The 25,739-nt window shown below is 39.3% G+C and overlaps 1 protein-coding gene across 3 annotated transcripts in view; it reads left to right on the forward strand.

The window, feature by feature from the left end:
- Window positions 1–25,739, forward strand: part of NDUFAF6 (NADH:ubiquinone oxidoreductase complex assembly factor 6) — a 583,839-nt gene that overhangs the window by 13,528 nt on the left and 544,572 nt on the right. The window lies entirely within an intron of this gene.

Below are 25,739 nucleotides of genomic sequence, written 5' to 3' on the forward strand. Positions count from 1 at the left end.
TTGGAGTTGCTCATAAAATGAGGAAGGGGAGTCAAACTTGTGGATGGAAAGTAACACATATATCACATTCTAGTGTCTTTCTAAACTTTACAATATAAAGGGAGAAACTAACTATACGTAAAACAGTTTTTGTTATTTGTATAAAAGCTTCCGTGATATAAACTGCATGCTTCATACAGTAAAATAATTTTTGTGTAGTCAGGGATATTTTAAATTTGGGGGGAGTCCTTTCAGTGACTGTTGTACATGTTAAAGATATTAAGCAGTGCAGCTGTAGCATTGTTGCCTCACAGCGAGAGGTTCACCAGTTCGATTCTCGGTTGGAGTAACTTCTGTGCGGAGTCTGCATGTCCTCCCTGCATTCGTGTGGGTTTCTTTCCTCCCATGTCACAAAAACATGCATCTGGAGCATTTCTGCCAGGGCCTCGGCTGAAAATTGGCTTAATTCCAAGTCGGACTTTCCTAGTAAACAAATGTTAAATAAAATAAAACAAGTACTTTTTAGTTGTAAGAAATATAGGTTTTTATAGCATAATGAGAAAAATTGCTGGGCAGAAACAAATTTAAGGTTCATATGCTGTGATATTTGGCTGTTGGGGTGGGCGTGTGGTATAAAAGTGCAATGATTATATTATATGTAGAATTAGAATATTTTCTCTTTATTTTACAATTATATGTAGAATTAGAATATTTTCTCTTTCTTTTACAAGGGTGAATGTCTTAGGTTCCTAGATTAGTACTAGGCTAACTACCCTTGTGAGCCATTTCAAGCTTAGCCAATTACTCCATGTGAGAATCAAACCCTGCATCTTGTGTCTGTAAGGTAAACACCTTAACCATTATGCCATCCTCCCACCCTAGATTACTACTTTTGGCTTAAGTTGTAAGTAGGTGTTTTTGTAAGCATGTAGGCTCTAAACATTAGGTAAAACCATGAAACCTTGAAAACGCTAAGCTTCTTACAACTACAAAGATATTAGCTTGTTAGTGTTCCACTGGTAAATGTTCAGTGGAGTGGAGATGTTGGCAGCTGAGGTGGAGGTGCATTCTTTTCTGAGTGAAATTTACAAAGCCTCATTGCTGAGTACATTTTCATGGAGACAAGCTGGTTGTTGTTTGTCTTTTTGTCTTTTCCCGGTTAGGGGTTGCCACAGCAGAACTCGGGTCCGCTAATGATTGGCAGTAGATTTTTATGGTGCCGAGTTGCCAGCACGACGCCCAACTTTCAACAAAGGCGCGCCCATTAACACATGTCTCTCGAACGCCACTCGACCGCGGTGAGGACATGCCGACTCCACACAGAAGGCACTCCAGCCGAGAATCGAACAAGAGAACCTCTTGCTGTGAGGCAATAACGCTACCGCTGCACTACCGCGGCGGTTGTAAGCAATTAATCTTGAGGGTTTTGAGTATTCTTTGCTGAGGGAAATGCAAAACTTTAAAGATGTAATGGCAAGCAGTTCAGTGAAAAAAATTTTGAAATTATGAGAAGTGAATAAGAGATACCAACCTCCCTAGCAGCCTTAATATTTTAATGCAGTTACAGTTTAATTTATTTGAAGATAGCCAGTGCACTTTTTCTTAGGACTAAAAGTTAACCTTTTCTGACAGCATACAAGCTGTTTTCATATCTGGGAGGGGAGGATAAATAAGAAAAGAACAGACGACAATCAGTGTAAGTGGTTGAGCAGGCTGCAGTATGCACGTTAGCATGAGTAACCTTAATTTTAAGTAGATAATGCCTGTCGGCACAGATGTCAATTTGGGGTAATTGTTCCCTTCTGGAGGGTTAAACTTCATGTTTTGAAGATGTACATAGTTTTGTGTGTTTCTTCTAAGTTAATAGGGGATTTTTTTTTTTTTGAGGGTAGTCATTAAAGCAAAGTCTGAAAGTGTAACCTAGGTTCAAACAGAGATGAGAAGAAACAACTGTACAAAACATTAGCCTGCCAAACATTAGTATATGTATGTAACACAAAAGCTGGAAGTGCACATACAAAAAAAAAAAAAATTGCCATTATAACAGGTGGAAACAATACCTTTCTATCTTGGAGGCTATGCTGATATTATCCTGAAATGTGAATGGCTTTACCGATATAGATGAAAATGAAAGGATTTTTAATTATAATACAAAATGCAGAGTACAAATGGCAATAATGCAGGTGACATACTTGGAAAAAAGTGAGCATGTCATATTCACAGAGACGAATTCTGAATACATATTCAGCAGAGTATCAGGAACAGAGGAAAAGGGGAATAATTATATTAATTGCTAGACGGGCTCCAGTAGTGATAGATGAGGGGAATAAAAACAAAAATTGTGCATTTTTGGTAGTAAGAGGTTGTTGGCTAGGGAGGAGGATTAAAGTGGCATGTATTTATATTCCACCAAAACTGCTATTATGGAGTTTAAGAAAATTTGGGGAGAAATAATTAGCTTTCAGCAGGGAATATTATTAATATGCAGGAACTGGTATTTCATTGGCAATAGTGAGGATGTATCAGGGGAACCTAGAAGGGAATTTATAACAAAAAAGTGTGGATTTCTGAAGTAATTTATGAAAATATTTGGTATGAAAGATGTGAATTCAGTGGTAGGAACTCTGACAGAATTTATGTATTATTCCCCAAGGTACAATACCTGGGCTAGACTAGATAGAAATTCTATTTCACAGGAACATGTGCATTTAATTGAAAGATTTGGCAGACATCCAATACCTATTTCTGATCATCTACCAATAAAAGTAAGATAAAAACGCAGGGTAATTAAGTAAAAATAAGAGTGTCACTTTTCCACCTACCTATTAAAAAGAGGAATTATTAGTGGAAATTATTCTACAGTTATTAGGGAAGGCAGAAATATCTTCAGACGTTACAGCTAATGTCTGGGGTAACATGAAAATGGACTTTAAAAATAGTGTCAGTGACAAAATAAGTGCGTATGTCTATAATACGCATGAGTTTAGAAGCATGCAGTTAAGCAACTATTTTTTGATAACTACACCAGAACATACAAACTTTTAGTGCAGTGACTTGCGTAATGGAACATTGGAATGGCTGTTGCCAAACTTGGGGAACCTATAACAAGAAAAATAACCAGAGAACTGTAGAATTTTTAAAGATATTCCTGAAATTTTATTGAAAATTTGTGTAAAGTAGAGAAATCTGAAATGAAGAAAAAATACAAATGGAAATATTTCTGGAAGACTTAATTATGGCAAGATTAGAGGTAGGCAATGATCAGTTAAAACAGGAGGAGATGAGATAAAAACAGTGATGCATTGTCAGGCTTCAACACATTGCAGCGTCCAGGAACACATGGTATTCCTGTGGAAGTTTGGAAATTAGGAGAAAAGAAAGTTGTGTAACAGTGATTTAAAAGGAGGGGGAAGCACCAACATCCTAGAAGAAAGCTACCTAAAGATGTTAAAGACCCTTCAGACTCACCTTCATATGGACCCATTTCAGTTTTAAACCATGATTTATAAAGTGTTAGCTAAAAGAATGGCAAATGTGTTGCCAAAATTGATGGATATGGGTCAGTGGGGTTTTGTGGAGGGGAGGCAAACATTTGACCGCATTAACAGAACACTGATAATCCAGAGGGAAGCAGAATGTAAGAAAACACCTCTGTTGTTGGTGGATCATGATGCAGAGAAAGCATTTGACAGAATAAGTTGCGATTTTATGAGTAGGGCAATAGAAATATTTGTACTCCCATGATACAATAATAAGGTTAATTAGAAGGATATTTGAAGGATCAGAGACAAGAATTAAAGTGGGAGAGTTCATCTTAAATATGCTGTGTTCGAAGAGAAAAATACAGGGCTGTCCTCTTTCCCCCTTTGTTAGTTGCTTTATATTTAGAGCCATTAGCAAAGAAAATAAGGAATTCAGAAATACAGTGATATAATTGGTATGGTAATCAAGAAAAGGTTGCTTTATTTGCAGATGATATTTTGGACCCGATGAATCCAGAAATGGACTTCTTATTGTTGTGGAACATTTTGGGACAATTCCGAGTCTTTTTCCAATATAGAATTAATGAAGATAAAATAAGGCTATAGCTTTAAAATTTGCACCCACAATACCCGTATTTATCCAGACATGATAATATGAGGTATTTAGGAGGATGGATTAAAAAGGCTTCTGTTGTGGCAGCTAAGGATATGTGGAAAGAGACTAAACAAAAGATAATACAAAACTTGAGAAACTAGAAACCCATTTATGGATAATATGATACAAGCAATGAAATGTTTAGTCCCTTTAGTCTTGTACAGGGGTCAGGCATATTTTTATCAACCTGAGGAGAAGTTGAGGACAATAATTTAATAAGGAATTTGTCTGGGAGAGAAAGAGGACAGCAGTAAAGTGGGATAAGTTAATCCTTCCAATAGAACAAGGTGGTTTATGTTTGCCTGGTTTGAAGGGATATTTTAGAGCTACACAGTTAATGCTGTTATACACAACACAAGCAGGCGGTTATGATTAAAAGTGGAAGGGGATGATGATGAAGGAGGAAGTTTAAGAAATAGAGCGAGTGGGATTTTGGATGCAGATCCTTAAGAATGCAATCATACAGAATATTATATTCATAAAGTAGCAGAAAGTATTCTAAGACCTAAGCCCGTACAAGAATTTAGAAAGGAGATTAGGGATGACTGGAAGTAGGGGTACATAAAATAGGAATTTACTGGAGGAACCTGGCAAAAAGAAGATGGGGAAAATGTCAAGTTTTCTGTTGTATTAAGAGATTTCTTTGTTTTTTTTTTTTTTTTTTTTTTTTGCCCCCGTCACTTATCAACCATCAATGTACCTGGCCCATTTGTTCTATAGAGGTGAGAGCTTCCTCCATGTAAAATATTAAAATCCATCCTTCCCCAAAAATTGTTAAATCTCTGCACAAAAGCACCAGTTTTATAAATCCACAAATGTAACTTGCAAAACTAGTGTTTTGACAGGGGGGAAAAATAAACTGCCTTTAAATCCCAGCATTTCACTGCCTGAACTTCGTAACACCCTCCTATTGGAAGAACAGTTACTTGAGCATTTTTAATGTCCGACTTCCTTCAGTCAGACCTGTTCATGAACTTGTGCTTTTTCCTGCATGATAGTTTAGATGTTGCAACCTCTGGCCTCCACAAAGCTGCATGGGCCAGTACTGTAATTTCCGAGAAAGTTCCCTTCTTGCTTAACTTGGTAGTTTGCTGGCATTGACAAAAGTAATGTTTGTGCATCTTCGCTGGTCTGGGCTAATTTCATTCTGCTTTAAATGTAACAAAAGCATTCAGATTTTCTGACTTGATTATTAAGATTTGATTAAGCTTGCTGTTCGAATCCAGCTGTGTACAGTTAGCTTAGCGGTAGTAACCCAAATTAACAGATCTGACATAGCCGTAACTTGCTATAGATTCATTCAACGTGGCTTATACAAATTATTTCCAAATTATTGTAGCTTGCAGGGGCCATACTTACCCCCCCCCCCCAAAAAAAAAATGTTCTGTTAAGCTCTTTTGCTGTCTAACGTATCAAATCACTAACTCTTACTAAGCAGTCAGACAATCAGCATATGCAGTCTGTGAAATAACTGTACCAATAATTATTTATCTTTGACCATTTAAGTGCAGAGACTAGGTGGACATCACTGAGGGCTGTGGTTATTTAATAGTTTTTGTGATAAACATGGGCACTTTCATTTGTTTCATTGAGAATACTGGTTCCAGAATTCGATTGGCTTCTGCCTATTTTTATATATTCCACCTGAAGGTGAATAAACACATCCTGGATGTTTATCTATTTGCAAGTCTCTGCCCTTCCTGTGTTTTTACTGCTTCAGAATAATGACCTCCAGGGGCAGAGGTCTGTTATTAATTAATTAATTAATTAGTTAGTCCACTGGGAAAGTCCGACTTGGAATGAAGCCAATTTTCAGTGGAGGCCCGAGGAGAGATGCTCCAGATGCATGTCTCTATAACATGGGAGGAAACTGGAGCACCCCCGAGGAAACCCGCACAAATGGAGGGAGGACACGCAGACTCCACACTGAAGGCACTCGGCCAAGAATCGAACTGGAGAACTTCTTGCTGTGACGCAACAATGCAACCTCTGCACCACTGCACTATTCAACACCCAAGGGAACATTTTAATATGTTGTATTCAGGAAAAGAACTGAACCTGTGTCTGAATCTGACTGCATCTCAAACGTTTTAAATATTTATAGCCCAAAAAGAGGAACACACTGAATGCTAACTCTTAATTAGGTGCTAGCGTTTCCCACAGAGAGTGCATTCCTATGTAATTACTGTACTGGCAAACATTAAAGCCATCGCTTTAAACAATGATCTTGTTTTAAAAATCAAATGCTTACCCTTGTCAGAATGTCTGAATCATATCTGTCAACCTTATAGTGCAAGAAATCTAGACAAAGCCTAAAATAATGGGGAGACAAAGGCCCAAAAATAAGGACAGATTTTAAATATTGCTCTTACAAATGTAGAAAGTTGCTGGAATAACAGCATTTGTGCTAGCATGCATTTTTCTGAAGGATATGAAGTCTGAAACTCAAATGTATGTCATTATTTAGTGACTTCAGTCCTCAGTGATTTGCCAGAAAAACACAAATTTTATTAGGAACAGACCAAAAATACGAGGTGAAAATCTGGACATTAGAAAAGGTATGTGTGAATCCTCTTATGTTAGCACCTTTGTGTGTTAACCAGAAGCGGTATTTCTTTTGTCTAGTTTGATATGGATCTACTTTGCCTGAATTACGTGGCACTTCAGAATTTATGTAATAAAACCTGCGTGCTGGAATTTCTGAGGTTTTGGTTTCAGTAGAATTATGCATACTGAATAGAAAAAACACGACCAAGGCACAGCAAAAACAACCAATAAGTTCCAAAAGTGCCCAGGAACACAAACACCACGAGGATAGCAGTAAAAGGACGTTTATTCAGCCAAATAATAAAACACACCACATTAATGCTTCACCATGTACATTATGTATTTGTTCATACCAACTTCATCAGATGTGGACTGACATCAGAAAACAGCTTTATGTACACTTTTATGACTTAACTAAATCGACAAACATTTAAGCAGGGCAAACCATATTTAAAGGGAAACCTAAATGTAAGATTTCATAAGTATATACTGACATATATCTCCTTTATTTATAAACATACTAATGTCTTTCGGCTTTTCCCAGTTAGAGGTCGCCACAGCGGAACTCAGTCCGCTAATGATCAGCAGTGGATTTTTACGCTGCCGAGGTACCAGCCCAATGCCCACCCTTCAAAGAATCACACACGCACCTACCTGCATGTCTTTAAACATCACTCGACTGCGGGGAGGACATGCAGAAGGCGCTTCAGCTGAGAATTGAACCAGAGAACCTCTTGCTGTGAGGCGACAACGCTAACCGCTGTACCACAACGGCACTATATTTTTAAACATAAATACTTTAAAATAATTTAAGCCTGTTTAAAAACATTAATGAATGTATTTTTAAAATATCATTTGAATAATGTAAAATGAGTAAAACTCGTGCATCGAGTGGCGTTCGAAAGACATGCGTGAATGGGAGTGCCTCCATTGAAGGTTGGGCATCGGGCTGGCACCTCAGCACCATAAAAATCTACTGCCAATCATTAGCGGACTGGAGTTCTGCTGTGGTGACCCCTTGCCAGGAAATGCCGAAAGAAAAAGAAATATCATTTTTATATATATATATATATATATATATATATATATATCTCATACACATATATAGATCTAGGATTTTCACTGAAGAAGCACTTTCGCGTAAGTATGACTGTTGCCGAGGCTGTACTGTGGTGCGGGTAAGGGAAATTTCCCTTTTCATCACTGTAGTCTTGGAGGGAGAAAATTAAAGTAGGGTGTGTGTAAATTGTGTTTTTTTTTTTTTTTTGTCCCACGCTTTAAAGAAAGTGCTTTTTCGATAAAAGCACTTTCATTAAAGTGTGTTCGTGTTTTATTCCTAGATCCATATCTATGTATCTATATCTATATATGTGTGTGTGTGTGTGTGTGTGTGTGTGTGTGTGTGTGTAAAAGATGTTATTTTTTATGTTGTTGGAGCTCCATCTTGTGGCTGAAAGCCATTATTACAAGTAAATTATGTACCATATGTACCAAACCTTTAAGAGTTTCACAAAAATATATAACATTTCCTTGAATATAATATAAATAAGGGCCTATAAAAGTTTCATAAAAAACAACAACAATATCTCGTCTGAAATGTGTTTTCACAATTTTGCAGCTCTTAACCTGACTAGAAGGGCTATGGAAATATTTTCGTTTAGACCTGGTGTTACATTAGCTTGTCACTTGCCACCATAGCACCCTATATTCAATACTTTCCTCCCACAAACCACCTCTTATATCTTTCTTAATCATTTTTTAGACAAAAAATAAGTAATGGGCATTTGTACATGTTTGTTGATGTTTATATAAGGCATCAGTCTCTTTCTTAGTACGTATATCGTAATAATGCTCATATATTCTTTTCTTCAGTTTCCTTTCAGTCTTTCCCACGTAAAACTGAAACATATTTGGCGTACTGCTAAATATATTAAGCCCCTAGAATCACAGTTATAAAAGTGTGTGTGTGTGTGTGTGTGTGTATATATATATATATATATATATATATATATATATATATATATGTTTATGTATGTATATATATATATATATATATATATATGTATGTATATATGTGTATATATATATATATATATATATATATATATATATATATATATATATATATATATATATAAACATATAGGGAGCTATGGTGGCAAGTGACACTACAAGTTAATGTAACACCAGGTCTAAATGAAAATATTTCCATAGCCCCTCTACTCAAGTTAAGAGCTGCAAACTTTTGAAAACACAACATTTCAGAGGAGACAATTTAAAATCATCCTGTGCTTTGCCTGTACACTTGCAAATTTTGCAGTTTCTTTCCTTCTCTTGCACCAGCGCTGACTACCTGAAATTCTTTGTATATGCCATTATTTTAGGTCATTATGCAGGAGGACAGGGAGTGGACACTATATACAAAAGGTCACCAACTCATACGTTTAATTAGTCATTGTTTTGTTTAAGTGGGTGGGCTGGCTGGTACCCCTTTTCAGTCACTACCCATGCCATATGGACAATGCAGCAGTAACACATATGGAATGCCTGTGCACTGGCCCAGCAATGAAGGAGCCACAATCCTCACCACTAACACCAGTGAGGGGTATCCACATTGGGAAGGATAACAAATACACACACAGTAAAGTACAATTTCCTTTAAGAGCACACAGAGATCACAGTCAGTCTGTGGCTGGATTCTCCCTTTCTCTCCAGATCCCCAATAAGACTCCCTACTGGAACAGCTATAGGGTCCAGATCTTAGTGGTCAAGCTAAAACCTCCAGCACCCTCTCTATGCAACCAATGCTTCTTATCCCCTGCCCAAGTAGCTGATATACACACACACTTTGGGATATGAGTTATATACAAACACACAGACAATCCTGAGGAAGGCTGGCGCAGGTTCTCCAGCTGTGCCCCTTCTGCCCAGAATATATGGTAGTACCACTTGCCACCAATCACTAATAATAGCTACTACTAAGGCCCGTTATCAAAGGGTGTCCAATTATTACTGTGCAATATTATTATCCAAATGGTAATTGTAACTGAACAGCAAGGCTTATTGGAGTGGCTTAGTACAGTATCACTATATGCATGCAATTTACTATAGAGTTATCCCTATTCACTCTCACTTCTGGAAGTTTTTATGTTTCTCTGTGTCTTCCTGTCATTTTCAGTTCTCTGCTTTGCCGTTTGGCCTCTCTGCTCCCGCAAGGGTATTCAAAAAATGCCTAGCTCCTGAGATTGCCTTCTGCAGGCTCAAAAAAGCAATCGGATTTTTCTTTATCTAGACAACCTGTTGCATCAGGTGCTTTCTCCTGGTCAATAATTGCATTTTCTGCAATTCACCATCTCTCTACTAAGTCTGGGTTTACTATTAATTTTCAAAAGAACGTCTTGACTCCCTGTCAGGATCATGTGTATCTGGGTTACAGGATTCAGATGGTGCCTCTCTTCTGCCACCAAAGGTATGGTCATCGACAGCCTTCTTTCAGTCACTTCTTCCCCTGACTGCCATGCCAACCAGGGGCTTCTTCGGGCCCTGGGATTTATGGCCTCTTCTGTTCCGATGCTTCCTCTTGCCAGACTGCATATGCATAAACTTCAGTGGTACCTCAAGTCAATTTGGTTGAAGCATTGTTACCCTCAGTGCACCTCTCCTTCCCTGCCTTAAGGAATTCAAGTGGTGGATCTGACAATTCACTCTCAACCCAGGCTGGCCCTTTCAGCCTCCAGTCCCATCTCAAGGGCTTTTCAATGATGCCTCAGACATGGGGTGAGGGGCTTTTCTTGGTCACCTGAAAATTCAAGGTCTTTGGCATCCCCATCAGAAGTCAGACCAGATCATCGTGGCTTTCAGTTAACACTTCAGGCAGTATATACGTTCATTCCAAGCACAGTTTTGTGGCAAACACTCTGAGTAGGTCCAAAACACAGGCTCATGAATGGATGCTTCACATAGATGTGTTTCTGGACATTGCCCATTGGTGGGGTATTCTTCAGGTAGATCTTTTTGCCTCCCTGTGGAACAGGTAGCTTCCTCTTTTCTGTTCCAGAGTGCCATGCCATCTGGCCTGGAAGACAGATGCCCTATCCTTTCCGTGGTAGGGGAAGGTTTCTTTATGCTTTCCCCACTTCCAGGAGTCCCACAGAAGATTCAGCTGGACTCCACAAAAATCTTGCTAGTGACTCCCTTTTGGCTGTGACAATACAAGGAATTGTAACACCTCTGTGTTTGTCATATGCAGATGAATTGTTTATTGTGGCTAAAAACGTATGAGTGAGATTTTGGTAAGAATTGAAAAGTTGTTAAAGCTAGACTACAATTAAATGAAGTGTAAAGATTTTGGTGATATTAAAACAATGAATAGTTCAGAAAAAGTGTATTGGGAATGAAATTTGGAGAGTATGAAAGTATAATATATCAGTGTTGAGAAATAATTTTATTTACTTGTTTGTTTACACTTTTCTTTATCAAGTCAGTCCCCACAAGGCCGGTGGCCTCTTCTTCAGTGAGACCTGAGGCATTATTCATACTGACAAGGAGAAATTTGGCCAGGGTACGGGGGGGGGGGGGGTCTTAGGGTCTTACTTTGTTTGAGCACTAGGTAGCAGCAGAGAGCTGTCACTAGTTCTAAGATGAAGGAGGAAAGGAGCAAACAAAAGTGGAGTGCTGTAGAGTACCAAAATATCAGCGACTCTGTAAGAGAGGAAATTGTTGCTACAGTTGAAGGATGGAGGTCTGGGAACTCTTGTGTTTATTTGATATGATGGATTGAGATGAGCCAATTACTGATAAGGAAGTAAGTTGGAGTACTATGGTGGAGGGCATGCTGGGATAGGTAACACAGGTACTGCCATATGAATCTGGAAAAGGAGATGAATTACCAGAAGGTGCTAACAGTTTAGGAGTATGCTTGGCCAGTGGAGTAGCTGGTTTTAAAGGTATGCTAATGCATTTGGGTGGTGGTGTGAGTAGTAAAAAAAATAAATAAATAATACACACATGGTAAACAAAGAGGAAAAGATGCTGTGACTGATGCAGGGGCAACAAAAAGAAAAGTAGGCCAATGGTAAGAATCAAAACAAAGAAAAGTGACATTATTAACAGGTATGATGTTATGAACAGTGTTATGTTTGGAACGTAAAGAGGAAAATATAAGAGCATTAATACACTTAGGAACTGAAGTCTTTTGCAAAGTTACATTTGAAATTTTAGTCAAATTTTCCAAGTAAAGTAACAAGTGAAGTGAAGAGAAAGAGCTCATTTGCAGTATGGAATGAGGATATTTTTCAGAATTTGGGAACTGCGTTTGACGTAAAATGTGCACTGTAGAACATCCGACCTAGAGAAACTTGATCTTTCTGTCTATAATAAGGTGCATGAGATTAAAAAAAAAGAAAAAAAGAAGTTGCTAGAAATGTTTGGATGGGTGGGAAGCTCAGGTGACACTGGATGTGCATAAGAAGAAATGCAGCGTATTTCAGTTGTTGTAACTGTGAACGGGAAGTAAGGATCAGTAAGTATTTGGGTTGACCTAAAGCACTTTTTGTGGCAGTGAGAAGCACTTGGTGGTCAATATCGGGAAAGGGTCCATACCTCAAAAAAAATGTAGGCATAGTGGAAAATGCAGAGAATTTGGACATTTTTGGTTTCACTATCTTCTGCTAGACAAGGACAGGTTAGAAAAGAATATTCCAGAAGAAAGAATCTGAGGATAATATAACTAAGGATATTCATAACGAACTATATGAGGGAGATAACTGAAGAAGAAAACGTACCTTGTATGGAATAGGATGATGGGAATTTGATAGGAAATGTTTTACGGACAAAGTATTACACTGCAAGATAAACCAATATGCAGCACCAGGAATTGAAGAAGAGGGGAAGAGGAAGATTTTGGGACAGGATAAGAACTGGAAGAAAATGATAAACCTTTTGGTGTGAGGGTGCAGAGCAGAAGACTAAAAACGTGAAATTAAGAAATGTATAAAAACAAAAGGAAGGGGCTAACTTAAGAAATTAGCACTAAGTGTAAACAGTATTCAGAATAATATTAGAGGTGTGGTAGTGGCTGAATAACGTAAAAAAAAGATAAAGTATGGCTGTTATTTGTTACAAGATGTGTGATGGAAGAAAAAGGAAACAAACTGAGACAGTATCAGGTGAAAAGATTGTATGGTCAGTGTGGAGTAATATGTGCTCAAGAAAAGGAATTTTCTTTTAAAGTGAAGAGATATAGACACTGGATGTGATGGTCGTAGTACGTGGAAGACTAGTGCTACTGGATGTGATGGTCGTAGTACGTGGAAGACTAGTGCTACTGGATGTGATGGTCGTAGTACGTGGAAGACTAGTGCTACTGGATGTGATGGTCGTAGTACGTGGAAGACTAGTGCTACTGGATGTGATGGTCGTAGTACGTGGAAGACTAGTGCTACTGGATGTGATGGTCGTAGTACGTGGAAGACTAGTGCTACTGGATGTGATGGTCGTAGTACGTGGAAGACTAGTGCTACTGGATGTGATGGTCGTAGTGGAAGACTAGTGCTACTGGATGTGATGGTCGTAGTACGTGGAAGACTAGTGCTACTGGATGTGATGGTCGTAGTACGTGGAAGACTAGTGCTACTGGATGTGATGTAAGAGAAGACTGTGCAATAATAATTGTACTTTATGCATTCACCAGTATGGTGGAGAAGAAACGATTTTTGAGGAACACAAGTCAGTCAGTTATGGTGGAAGATTTTATTTAATTGGACAAACTTTTAACTGCCGTTTGAGAAAAGAGAGGGGAAAAATAAGATATTAAAGTAACAAGAAGTTTAGTCACACCAGTGGCACAAATGGACCAGCAGACGTAGGTTCACTTAGCTTGGGTGACTAATGGAACCACAGAGGAGGGATGAGCACTGTCATCCAGGAGGAGGGTAGTCTTCAGGGCATTCTCCATAGGATCCTTGGTGGAGGCTGGGGACATCCAAAAAAAAAAAAAAAAAGTGTGTGGGGGGGGGGGGGGAGGCATTGTCCAAAGAGTGATTGTGGGAAGTTGACTGAGCTGCTGCTGAGGTGGGGGTAACACTTCACCATGTCCCCATTGCACTCCTGCCCTTTGGTTGAAACTACCTAACTGCAAGGGAGGGGGAATTGTGAGTAGAAGATAATGACCCCCCCCCAGAGGAATGTTGATGGCCAAGACCTCCAGTATGCCCTTTGGTTCCACGATCAGCACTAGCAGTCTAGAAGATTTATTAGCTTGGGTGACTAATGGAACCACAGAGGAGGGATGAGCACTGTCATCCAGGAGGAGGGTAGTCTTCAGGGCATTCTCCATAGGATCCTTGGTGGAGGCTGGGGACATCCAAAAAAAAAAAAAAAAAGTGGGGGGGGGAGGCATTGTCCAAAGAGTGATTGTGGGAAGTTGACTGAGCTGCTGCTGAGGTGGGGGTAACACTTCAACATGTCCCCATTGCACTCCTGCCCTTTGGTTGAAACTACCTAACTGGTAGACCCAACATGGAAGTGGGGCACTTTCTGTAGTATGGTGTAGGGTAACCCCCCAAAAAGTAAGAGAAGTTATAAGGCATAGTGGTTGAAAATAAGAAAATATAGAGAGAGATATGTAAAAATGTGACTTTTAGAGCTGAAATAAGTTATGCGGTGTAATCAAGATATGAAAGAAATAACAGTTGTGGTAGAAACGGCTGAGTTTTTAGATCCATAGAGCAGTATGAACTAAAATAGGAGATAGCCGAGAAGTAATAAGAGAAGGGAAGGATTAACAAGACGACTGAGAGTGCTAAACCAGACGACAAAAGAGAGCATATAAGGTTGTGAGAATGGTACATGGCCATGAGAATAGATTATGAAAACTGAACATGTGGGTGGAGTACTTAAAATCAGAGACTAACACTGGGAGAGCAGCACAGTGGCACAGGAGGTAGTCCTGTCTCCCAGCACGACGTTCTCTGGTTTGATTCTCAGCTGGGGTGCATTCTGTGTGGAAACTGCACGCCCTCCTCATATTTGTATGGGTTTTCTCCAGATGCTTCAGTTTCCTATCACATTCCAAAGACATACCTCCAGTATATTGGACACACTAGATTGACAGTAGGTGTGTGCGTGTGCGTGTGTGTGTGTGTGGTGTGGAAGAACTTTGGTAGTAAATACGGAGTCTTGATGACGGTCACAGTTGACATGACACCTGACCCTGTATGTAAAAATGGGAAAAGGGGGTTGTGGATGGGTGGTTAACATTAGGAAATACAGATTGTAAACATCATAGTGAAAATGATGATGCAAGAAGGGATGCAGAAGGTTTTGGATGAAGTTGTAGGTGAATAGGTTTTTGGGAATCTAGGAGACAGAGGTGAAAGAAATGTTAGCAAGAGTAAAAAAAAGTAACCGTTTTAAAAGAATAAGGAAGTGAGGTTAGTGGTGTCATGTGTCAAAGGCATTTGATAAGGTTAGTCATGAAGCGATATGAAGATTTTGGAGTCATAGGGAGTGGAAGAAAATACTGAATGGTATAAAAAAAGTTATGAAATGTCATGGGTGAAAGTAATTGTAAACTGATTAATCGGAGAAATGATAAAAATTATGAGAGGAGTTAAGCATGCCCGTTATGCTTTTCTGTACTGATAATGAATGCAGTAGTTCAAATATACATGTATGAAATGAAAGAAGTAAAACCTGGAGTGCAAAAAGGAGTTAAAATACACGTGTCTGATTCATGCAGATGGTTTAGTGGTTGTGGCTAAAAATAAGATCTGGATAAGTAAAACAGTGGTGTAAATGTTGGAATTATTAAACCAGGGTTACATCTAAATGAGGCAAAGATCAGCAGTTTTGTAAAACTACGACAATGGGTGGAATATATTCTACTAGGAAGGAAGTGTATTAGAATGAAATTTGGAGACTGCGAAAAAGAACAGAACATTGAAAAGTAATTTGGGAAGAAATAAAATGTTATGGTGGAGAAAATTTATCATTTAACAAAAAAGTGTACATATGTACATGTTATGAAAACTAAAATATTTAGGTGAGTTAATATTTAAGATATACATGTTATATTCTCTTTCGCCTTTATATAACCATTTCTCCTACCTCCTATATGTGCAGTTTACTAATCATTGTGATTTACTTTCTTGTGATTGAAAGTATGCGATTACGTATCCATACAGTCTGATAATTATGTATTAACTATGTAACATTACTCCCCATCCTGTGCTAATGTATCTATATCTCTGTATTTGTTCTGTACAATATCTGATTACCTGTTGAGCTTTTCTCCCTGGGCATCCACTGAAAATGGATTTCTGACCCAATGGACTTTCCCGGTCAACAAATTTCATTAAATAAATACGTTTCCAGTTAAAATGCACAAAAATGTTAATTTGGAGATCAAGACTGCAGTGAAAAGAGAGGTGATTTACAATAAAGTTTTTTTTTCAATAAACATTTTTATTAAGTTATCACATATGACACAGGCAATGTTTACATTTATATAAATGAAAAACAAACAACGCTCACACCACTTTAGTTACAAACATTATACATCACAGACACCATTGAAACAACTGTAGTTGCAAACATTATGCATCACTTATAAACAAACCATCCAGTCATTGTCGGGTAACTCATTCACTCCACTGGAGCTCAGGAAGTTTGCACTGTAACTTCCAATGGGCGGGAGCTTAAGCCTTTTGACAGAGTCCAATTATGTCCTCACATTTCAAACAAATGTTCATATCTCTGAAACCACAAGGATTATGAAAGTATAAATGGCAAACCCTTCAGCACAAACTATTTTTATAGTGGTAATATTCTTGGTTCAAGGTCTTAAACTGAATTTTTTAAGTCACAGTAAACACAGAAACTATTATATTTGTAACATTTTGTAAACAACTTACAATATCTAAGCAGCCACTCAAGTTACACACATATACTGTCAGTGACAATTTATTCATCTAGCTGAAAGCTTTCATATGAGGCTAAGGAGTTCTGTCTGTGTTACTTGGCTGTTGAGATATTTAGAAACGTGAAAATTATATCTGTAAAAAACAACAGTTAATATCTCTTTACCTACACTAGACAGAGGTCAGATATTAATGCAGTCGAGTTTACCATCATGTAAGCTTTAAGATGAACTATTTTAAAACCTTGTACATAACATGGTTTGGAATTATTGATGCAAAAATGAGCAAGCAATATTTGACCCCTAGCAGCGTCTGCAGGACTTAACTGCAGATTTACCTAGAGGCGTCACTCGGATGTAGTTCATTCAAATCCTGCCTCTTAAACCTCATTCCTTCTCTGCATATATTGTTCCCACAATTTCCATTTTCCTATGTAGTTTTCTCCTTCCCTTTTCTAAATATCCCAATTCCAGTTGTTTTATCTCTGTTACTATATTCGCTACTTCTAGTAAAGTTGGTTTACACGTTGATTTACATTTTCTAGTAATTGCTTTTTTGGCAGTCACCATAATTAGACTCAGCAAGGCTTTACTATGTCTAGGCAATTTCGATTCTATAGCATAACTCAAAAAAATTAATCTCCACAGTTAATCCAATCTGCTCCCCCAGCATCTCTGACAAAGCAGTCCACAGGTAATTCCTAAAGTCTGCCAGCTTATAACACTCTGAAAACATTTGTTCCCAGCCACCTCTCTTGCCCATCACACCTCCAACATTTGCTATCCATGGGAGGAAAAATTCTTTGGAGTCTACTTGGGGTATAAAAATACTTATGTAAACACTTTCAGGTAAAGATAATAAATCTTCTAGACTTTGTTGCATATTTGGGAAATATACATATATCCCCCCATTATCTCTTGTTGAATTGCTTATCCAGTCTCTCTTCCCAATCCTTTCTAAGCTCCTTTGTTTGATTTTTATAATTATAATGCAATGTTGTATATACTGTACTAATTATTCCTTTTTTAATGGCAGCTTCTGCTCTAGATTGTATTAGAAACTTTACTAGTGCTGGTGTTTCATTTAGGACTCCCCTATTTCTTTGTGTTGGTCTGTACTCTTATCAATCCTTGATAGGGAAAGCAGTCTCTAACCTGCAGTCCAAATAAATTCTTGGCCTCTTCCCATTCTATTACCTTTCCCTTTCTAGTTATTTGCGCCCAGTACCTTGGTTCCTTTGCCAGTTTTCTCCAATAAATTCCAGGCCCTCTTGCCTATTATCTGTATCCCTGACCAGAGACATCCCTATCAGTAGAATCTCTTGTCCATCCTCGTGCTGGTTTGGTACTTAGAACACTCCATGCTATTTATGAATATAATAAGAACACTCCATGCTATTTATGAATATAATACTCTGTATGATTTCCCTAACCACAGACATCCCTATCAGTAGAATCTCTTGTCCATGCTCGTGCTGGTTTGGTACTTAGAACACTCCCTGCTATTTTATGAATATAATACTCTGTATGATTTCCCTAACCACAGACATCCCTATCAGTAGAATCTCGTGTCCATTCTCGTGCTGGTTTGGTACTTAGAACACTCCCTGGTATTTATAAATATAATACTCTGTATGATTTCCCTAACCACAGACATCCCTATCAGTAGAATCTCTTGTCCATCCTCGTGCTGGTTTGGTACTTAGAACAGTCCCTGCTATTTATGGATATAATACTCTGTATGATTTCCCTAACCACAGACATCCCTATCAGTAGAATCTCTTTTCTCCATTCTCGTGCTGGTTTGGTACTTAGAACACTCCCTGGTATTTATGAATATAATACTCTGTATGATTTCCCTAACCACAGACATCCCTATCAGTAGAATCTCTTGTCCATCCTCGTGCTGGTTTGGTACTTAGAACACTCCCTGCTATTTATGAATATAATACTCTGTATGATTTCCCTAACCACAGACATCCCTATCAGTAGAATCTCTTGTCTATTCTAATGCTGGTTTGGTACTTAGAACACTCCCTGCTATTTATGAATATAATACTCTGTATGATTTCCCTAACCACAGACATCCCTATCAGTAGAATCTCTTGTCCATTCTCGTCCTGGTTTGGTACTTAGAACACTCCCTGCTATTTATGAATATAATACTCTGTATGATTTCCCTAACCACAGACATCCCTATCAGTAGAATCTCTTGTCCATTCCCGTGCTGGTTTGGTACTTAGAACACACCCTGCTATTTATGAATATAATACTCTGTATGATTTCCCTAACCACAGACATCCCTATCAGTAGAATCTCTTTTCTCCATTCTCGTGCTGGTTTGGTACTTAGAACACTCCCTGCTATTTGTGAATATAATACTCTGTATGATTTCCCTAACCACAGACATCCCTATCAGTAGAATCTCTTGTCCATTCTCATGCTGGTTTGGTACTTAGAATATTCCCTGCTATTTATAAATATAATACTCTGTATGATTTCCCTAACCACAGACATCCCTATCAGTAGAATCTCTTGTCCATTCTCATGCTGGTTTGGTACTTAGAACACTCCCTGCTGTTTATGAATATAATACTCTGTATGATTTCCCTAACCACAGACATCCCTATCAGTAGAATCTCTTGTCCATTCTCGTGCTGGTTTGGTACTTAGAACACTCCGTGCTATTTACGAATATAATACTCTGTATGGTTTCCCTAACCACAGACATCCCTGTCAGTAGAATCTCTTGTCCATTCTCGTGCTGGTTTGGTACTTAGAACACTCCCTGCTATTTATGAATATAATACTCTGAATGATTTTTGTTGCTCTCCTTAAGAGTCTGCATCCAACATCACAACCTCTCCTTATTTCTTGAGCTTCCCTGTTTCATCATTCCTTTGCAATTTGAATTATACTTTTCTGATTGTGCTATGTATAAGAGCCTCAACTGTGTTTCTCTAATGTACCCCTTCAAATTGGGTAATCCTAGTCCACCTTGTTCTATGGAAGAATCAGCTTATCCCACTTGACCCTTCCTGTCTTCCCTTTCCAGATAAAATCCTTCAACTCTTAATTGCTATCCATAGCTTCCTCCTCTGGTTGATAAAAATGTTCCTGTTCTGTGTATAAGACTAAAGGGACTAAAACATTTTAATTGCTTGTATTTTAGTCTCCATATTATAATAAAGCTTCCAGTTTCTCAGTTTTTGTATGGTCTTCTGTTTCATTCTCTTTCCACATATCCTGGGCCACAACAGAGTCATTTCTAATCCATACTCGTAAATACTTCATTTTATCATGTTCCCATAAATATGTATATTGTTGGACCAATTCATGCGTAGGTACATAATTTACAGCTGTTACCTTTGTTTTAACTTCATTAATTTTGTATCCCGAGAATATTTAAAACTTTCTTGAAATGTTCCACAACACTGTAATGTCCCTTTCTGATTTTGTCGTATATAACAAATAAGATCATCTGCAAATAGAGCCAGCTTTTCCTGACTACCATACCAATTATATCCTTGAATTTTTGAGTCGGTTATTTTCTTTGCCAGAGGTTCTAAATATAATGCAAACAACAAAGGGTAAAGCAGACAACCGTGCACGGTTCCTCTACTCAAGCAGAAGTTATCAGAGGGGACCCCACCCTCTTTAATTTTCTCCTCTTATCCCTCCTATATACTCTTGATCAAGCTTCAGAAAAGGCAAATGCTACCATTGCCCAGCCCATGAAATCCCAGTCTACTGTGTCAAATACTTTCTCTGCATCAAGACCCACCAATAAAAGTGTTATTTTGTTATATTCTGCTTCCCTCTAGGTCATCCGTGTTCTGTCAGTATTGTCAAATGTTTGCCTCCCCACCACAAAACCACATATCAGTTTTGGTATCACTTTTGCAATTCTTTTAGCTACTACAGACATAAATACTTTATAATCATGGTTTAGTATTGAAATGGGCCAGTATGAAGCTGAATCCAATGGATCTTTACCCTCTTTAGGTCTTACAGTTACCACTGCTTTCTTCAAGGATGCTGGTACTTCTCCTCCTCCTCTTAAAATATTGTTTAACAAAACCTTCCAGATCTTTCAGTTTTTTCCATCCTAGATTCCAAACTTCCACAGGAGTACTGTCTGTTCCTGGGGACGTTCCTTATACATAGCCATTTTTATCTCATCTCTTCCTATCCTGTTAGTACTTGAGCCTCATCTACCTCTAACCTTGGTATATTTAATTATTTCACAAACATTTCCATTTGTACATTTTCTTGATTTCCCTATGTCTCTGCTTTATACAAACTTTCACAAAATTTCCGAAATATTTCTAATACCGCTACAGGATCTCTTCTCTTCCTTGCTATATAGGCTCCCTAAGCTTGGTGACAGCCTTTTCTACTTTCTGTTGCCTGAGTTGTTGTGCTCAAAGTTTTTGTGCTCTAGAATTATTATCAAAAAACAATTGCTTAACAGCAGTTTTTCTAAACGTGTGCGTATTATCGAGGTAGTCCCTTATTTTCTGTTGAGCATTCTGCAGTTGCTCCTTTTCTTGTTCTGAGAGATTCCCCCTATGTTGCAATACTTACATTTGTCAGTCCCTCTAAATAATTCTTGTTACTTTATATTCATATCTACCTTTCCTTTATTTCCACCTTAGTTTTGAACTCCACTTTAATTTTATCCCACTCCCTAGCTGTATTTTCAGAAGCAATTTCTATCCTCTCTAGTAGCTCCTGAATTGATTCCAAAACCCATTCCTTAAATTCCTCTTTTTTCAACCAATAGCTCGGAAAACATCAGTGTCTCATTCTTATTTCATTACCTTATGTTTTTATTTTAATTGTTATTGGCACATAATCTGAAATAATTATTGTGTATGTTTCAAGAACTTCAATTAAATGCACATGTTCCTGTGAAAACAGAAAGTCTGCTCTTCAAATTTTCCCTTAGAACTAGCTGGTTTCTCAGTAGTAGCACTAAAATCTAAGCACTAGGAAGCCTTAAACTGATACAAGCACTCAACTCTCCTTGTTAATGAGGAGAAATGAATCATAGGCACTAAACAGCCTATAACTGCAAAGTACCTTGCAAAGGTAAGGGAAAACACCTCTTGTACTTTACAAAAAAGCACCTAAACAGGCATGTCCAAGGGTCAACTTCCGGTGATTTCTCCTGTCCATCTGGTGAATCTGGGCATACTGGGGCAATGCAGCAACTGCCTTATGTACACAGACAACCCTGTCCTCCTACCACCCAACGCTACAACCTGCGAGAGATGCACTTACATACCCAAACTGGAAGCAAAGCTCTCTCCAGCCAAGATTGTGCTACACAGTCAAGAAGAGAAGTTAACACCTGCACTACACCTCAAGCAACACATAGCCCTTCAAAATCTACACCATCTACACCCACACATAGCAACACTAAACCCACATATGTGGAGGCCCTTAACATTAACCTGCCCAAATAACAAGGACCTCTAAAGCTGAAACGCAAACTAAACACCAGTCGCAACCAAAGTGACACATAACTCACAACACCAGTGTGCCACCCAACAGCTGCTAAGGCAAGACAACGTACCCAGCACTTAGTCATCGGTGACTCTATAGTCAGGCACACTGATGTCCCACTCACCAGGCTGAACAAGGAGAACATTACAGTCAGCTGCCTTTCGGGTGCCAGGATCCGCCACTTAACACATGCACTCAAGTCACTCCACAACACGTACAAATATGAATGTCATTGTCCATATTGGAGTGAATGACTTGAGAGGTACCTCCCTGGACTACATGAAAAGAGACATGGAAGAGCTCTTGGATCATGTGGCCCAGGCAGGTATGACCCTAGCCCCGAGTAGCATCCTGCCTCCGCTCAGAATGATACCACAGCATAAGGACAAAATGATTGACTTCAACAATTGGCTAAGCTTCTGGTGTCATTCATAGGGGATCCAATATCTGTCTGCCTTGGACGACATGATCGACAAACCACGATGCTTTGTCAGAGGTGGTCTGCATCTGTCGCCCCTGGGATTCAGGTTACTGGCTAAAGCTCTTGCCACCCCTATAGTGCCTTTTTTAGGCAAGGTTCAAAGGACAAAACCACCACCGTAACAGATGCAAGCATTCAAAATCTGAAGGTAATGCTGCTCAATGCTAGAAGTCTAAGCCTCAAAATGCACCGTCTCTCGAGGCACTCCTAAAAATGGAGAACATCGATATCTCTGCAGTGACTGAGACCTGGTTGAAGGCTCCAGCAAGCACACCTGCGATACCAGGCTACAACTCTTCGGCCACCAAACCAAAACACTAAAGGTGGAGGAGTGTCCGTATTCACCAAGGATATTCACACCTCCAGGCTAGTTGCCCGACACAGTGCACCTGAAATTCTCCAGGTGCAGCTAACACTAGGTAAGACTGCAATCCAAACTGCAGCTTGCTACAGATCCCCCACCATGCCCCAAGATTCTCACTACACCTTTCTAAACATACTGGAAAATATTAGATAAGTTCAAACACCCTAATACTGGGTGATTTCAACTACCCTGCCTTTAACTGGGAAAACTACTCTGGTACCAACACCTTTTCCCAACAGTTCTTGGAATTCATAAATTCCAATGCCCTTAATCAACTAATCCATAGTCCTACCTGGGGCTCCAACATCCTAGACCTGGTCATTACCAGCATGGGAGATAGATGCTCCACACCAGTGGTCACCCCCTCATCGGTCAGGTGTGACCATAAGCCAATCACCCTTGACATCCACATCCCACCCCACCCCCTAGTAAGGAAACCTCCTTAAACTTCTCCAAAGCTAACTTCATGTTACTCAAGTCAGAAGTGACAAACTTCATGACACCCATGCAGATGGGAACTGAAAGTTCAACTGCTGAATCCTACACTAAGGCACTGTACGAGCACATCCTCTCATGCTTGAATTGTGCCATCCCAAATAGAAACAAGATGCTCTCATCCAAAAAAAGGAAGCCAATGTGGTGGTCCCCTGCCATAAACAAACTATACAACAGAAGGAAGAAATTGTTGCAGAAAAGAGGAAAATCCCATTATGCAAAAAACTCCCTTACCAGCCTCAATAAGAAGCTGAGATCCCTCATAAAATCCTCCAAAGCTAGTTATGAAAATAAAATTGCCAAAGGTTCCAAAGACAACTACAAGGCATTCTATAGTTATATCAAGAATCTAAATGGCAATGCTCAGATCTGATCTGGGCTATAACAGAATGGCATTAAATACACTGATCCCAAGGATTTTGCTAATGTCCTGGCAGATCGATTTAGTGCCAACTTCATCCCCCTCTCACCCCCTAAAGGGCCCATCTCAATACCAAAAGATTGCCAAATTCTGATAATCACGGCCACACAGGTAGAAACTATACTCTCCAAGGCTAAGAATACAGCATCCATGGGACCAGATGACATCCCGGGCTGTGTACTACATGAACTACAAAATGAACTGGCACATTGCCTATGTGTCATGTATAGCCTCACCTCAGGCTTCGCACCCACTGAGTGGCACACAGCTACAGTTATCCCACTCCACAAGGGGGGATCCCAGAAACTATCGTCCCATCAGTCTGACGAGCCTGATCTGCAAGGACATGGAATGCAGTGTCATGGAACTTATAAACAAAGACATTGGCAACTTTCAAACACTGGACCCCACCCAGTTTGGGTTCGTGAAGGCCCGATCGTGTCTCATGAACCTGATTGACTTCTTCAAATCAGTCTCCAGAGCTGTGGATGAGGGTAGGGCGGTTCACACAGCCTATCTGGAGCTTGCCAAGGCCTTTGATACCATCCCCACTCTGGAATCATAGATAAACTTACTAAGCTGGGCATAAATCCCTAAGTTACTCGATGGGTTGCCAACTGGCTTACTGATGGAACCCAGACTGTAAAAGTAGCCGACTCCAAATCCAGCTCCAGACAAGTGACAAGTGGAGTACCTCAGGGTTCAGTCCTGGGACTGCTCTTGTTTGGCATCTACTTCTCTGAAGTACAGGCCATCACTAAGGGACTCTGGCTAACAAAATTTGCAGATGGCTGCAAACTGGGAGCCATTATTGAATTCCTAAATGATGTGGATATTCTACAAATGGGCCTTACAGAAACAGATGCTTGGTGCCAGAGCCATGGGCTCAGGCTTAATGCCAAGAAATGTATAGTTATCCTCTTTGGGAAAAAAACATTTACCCATGAATACCACATAGGTGGCAGTATACTAAACACTGAAAAGTGTGATGAGAGACTTAGGGACACAGGTGGACAGTGGTCTCACCTTCTATAACCACATTGCCACAACAGTCAGGAAATCCTTTTATGTGGCACACCTCATCACTAAGGGCTTTTCATCCAGAAAAAAAGGAGGTCATTGTACCACTGTACTCATCCCTCATTAGACTCTATAACGCCCCATGTGTATGTACCTCACAAGACATCTGCAACGGCTGGAAAGGCCGCAGAAACACCTCACTAAAAGAATCACAGGCCTAAAGCAGATGCCCTATGCTGACCATCTAAAAAAACTCCAGCTATACTCTGTGGCATATTGTCTACTCAGAGGTGATCTCTTCTTAACATACAAGGCCATGTCAAACCCTGAGCTGTTGGACACACTCCACTTAAAGAAATCCCAATCCCTCCGAGCCACACGCGCCAGGGATCTAAAGCTTGTCATTACAATGAACAAAACGTGCTGGAGGGATAGGTTCCTGACCCAGAGACTCCCCATACTCTGGAATAGACTGCCCATACATGTCAAGCAGAGCGCCTCCTTGGCCCTCTTCAGAAGGAACCTTGACGATTGGGTGGGAGCTAGGAATTTCACCCCGGAGATCACATCAGTCACCCTGCTAGACAGGGGTCCAGGGAAGTAAATATTGTGGGAAGAAATATTCAGGGAATTGTTATGGCTAGGCTTGTATAGGCCTTAGGGCCGATAGCCTAGTATCAAGTTATGAAACTATGAATCTAGCCTAGCCCAGTTTTTGTATCTTGGAGAATATGTAAATTCACTCCGATCTCTTAGTATTGAATTCACATCTTCCATACCAAACATTTTCATATATTTCTTTAAAAACCTACCCTCATTTGTTATATTTCCCCTTCTAGGCCTTCCAGACGCATCTTTACCGTTG

The sequence above is a fragment of the Protopterus annectens genome, chromosome 3.part1, assembly GCF_019279795.1.
Source record: "Protopterus annectens isolate FY-2018-M chromosome 3.part1, PAN1.0, whole genome shotgun sequence".
NCBI lineage: Eukaryota > Metazoa > Chordata > Ceratodontiformes > Protopteridae > Protopterus > Protopterus annectens.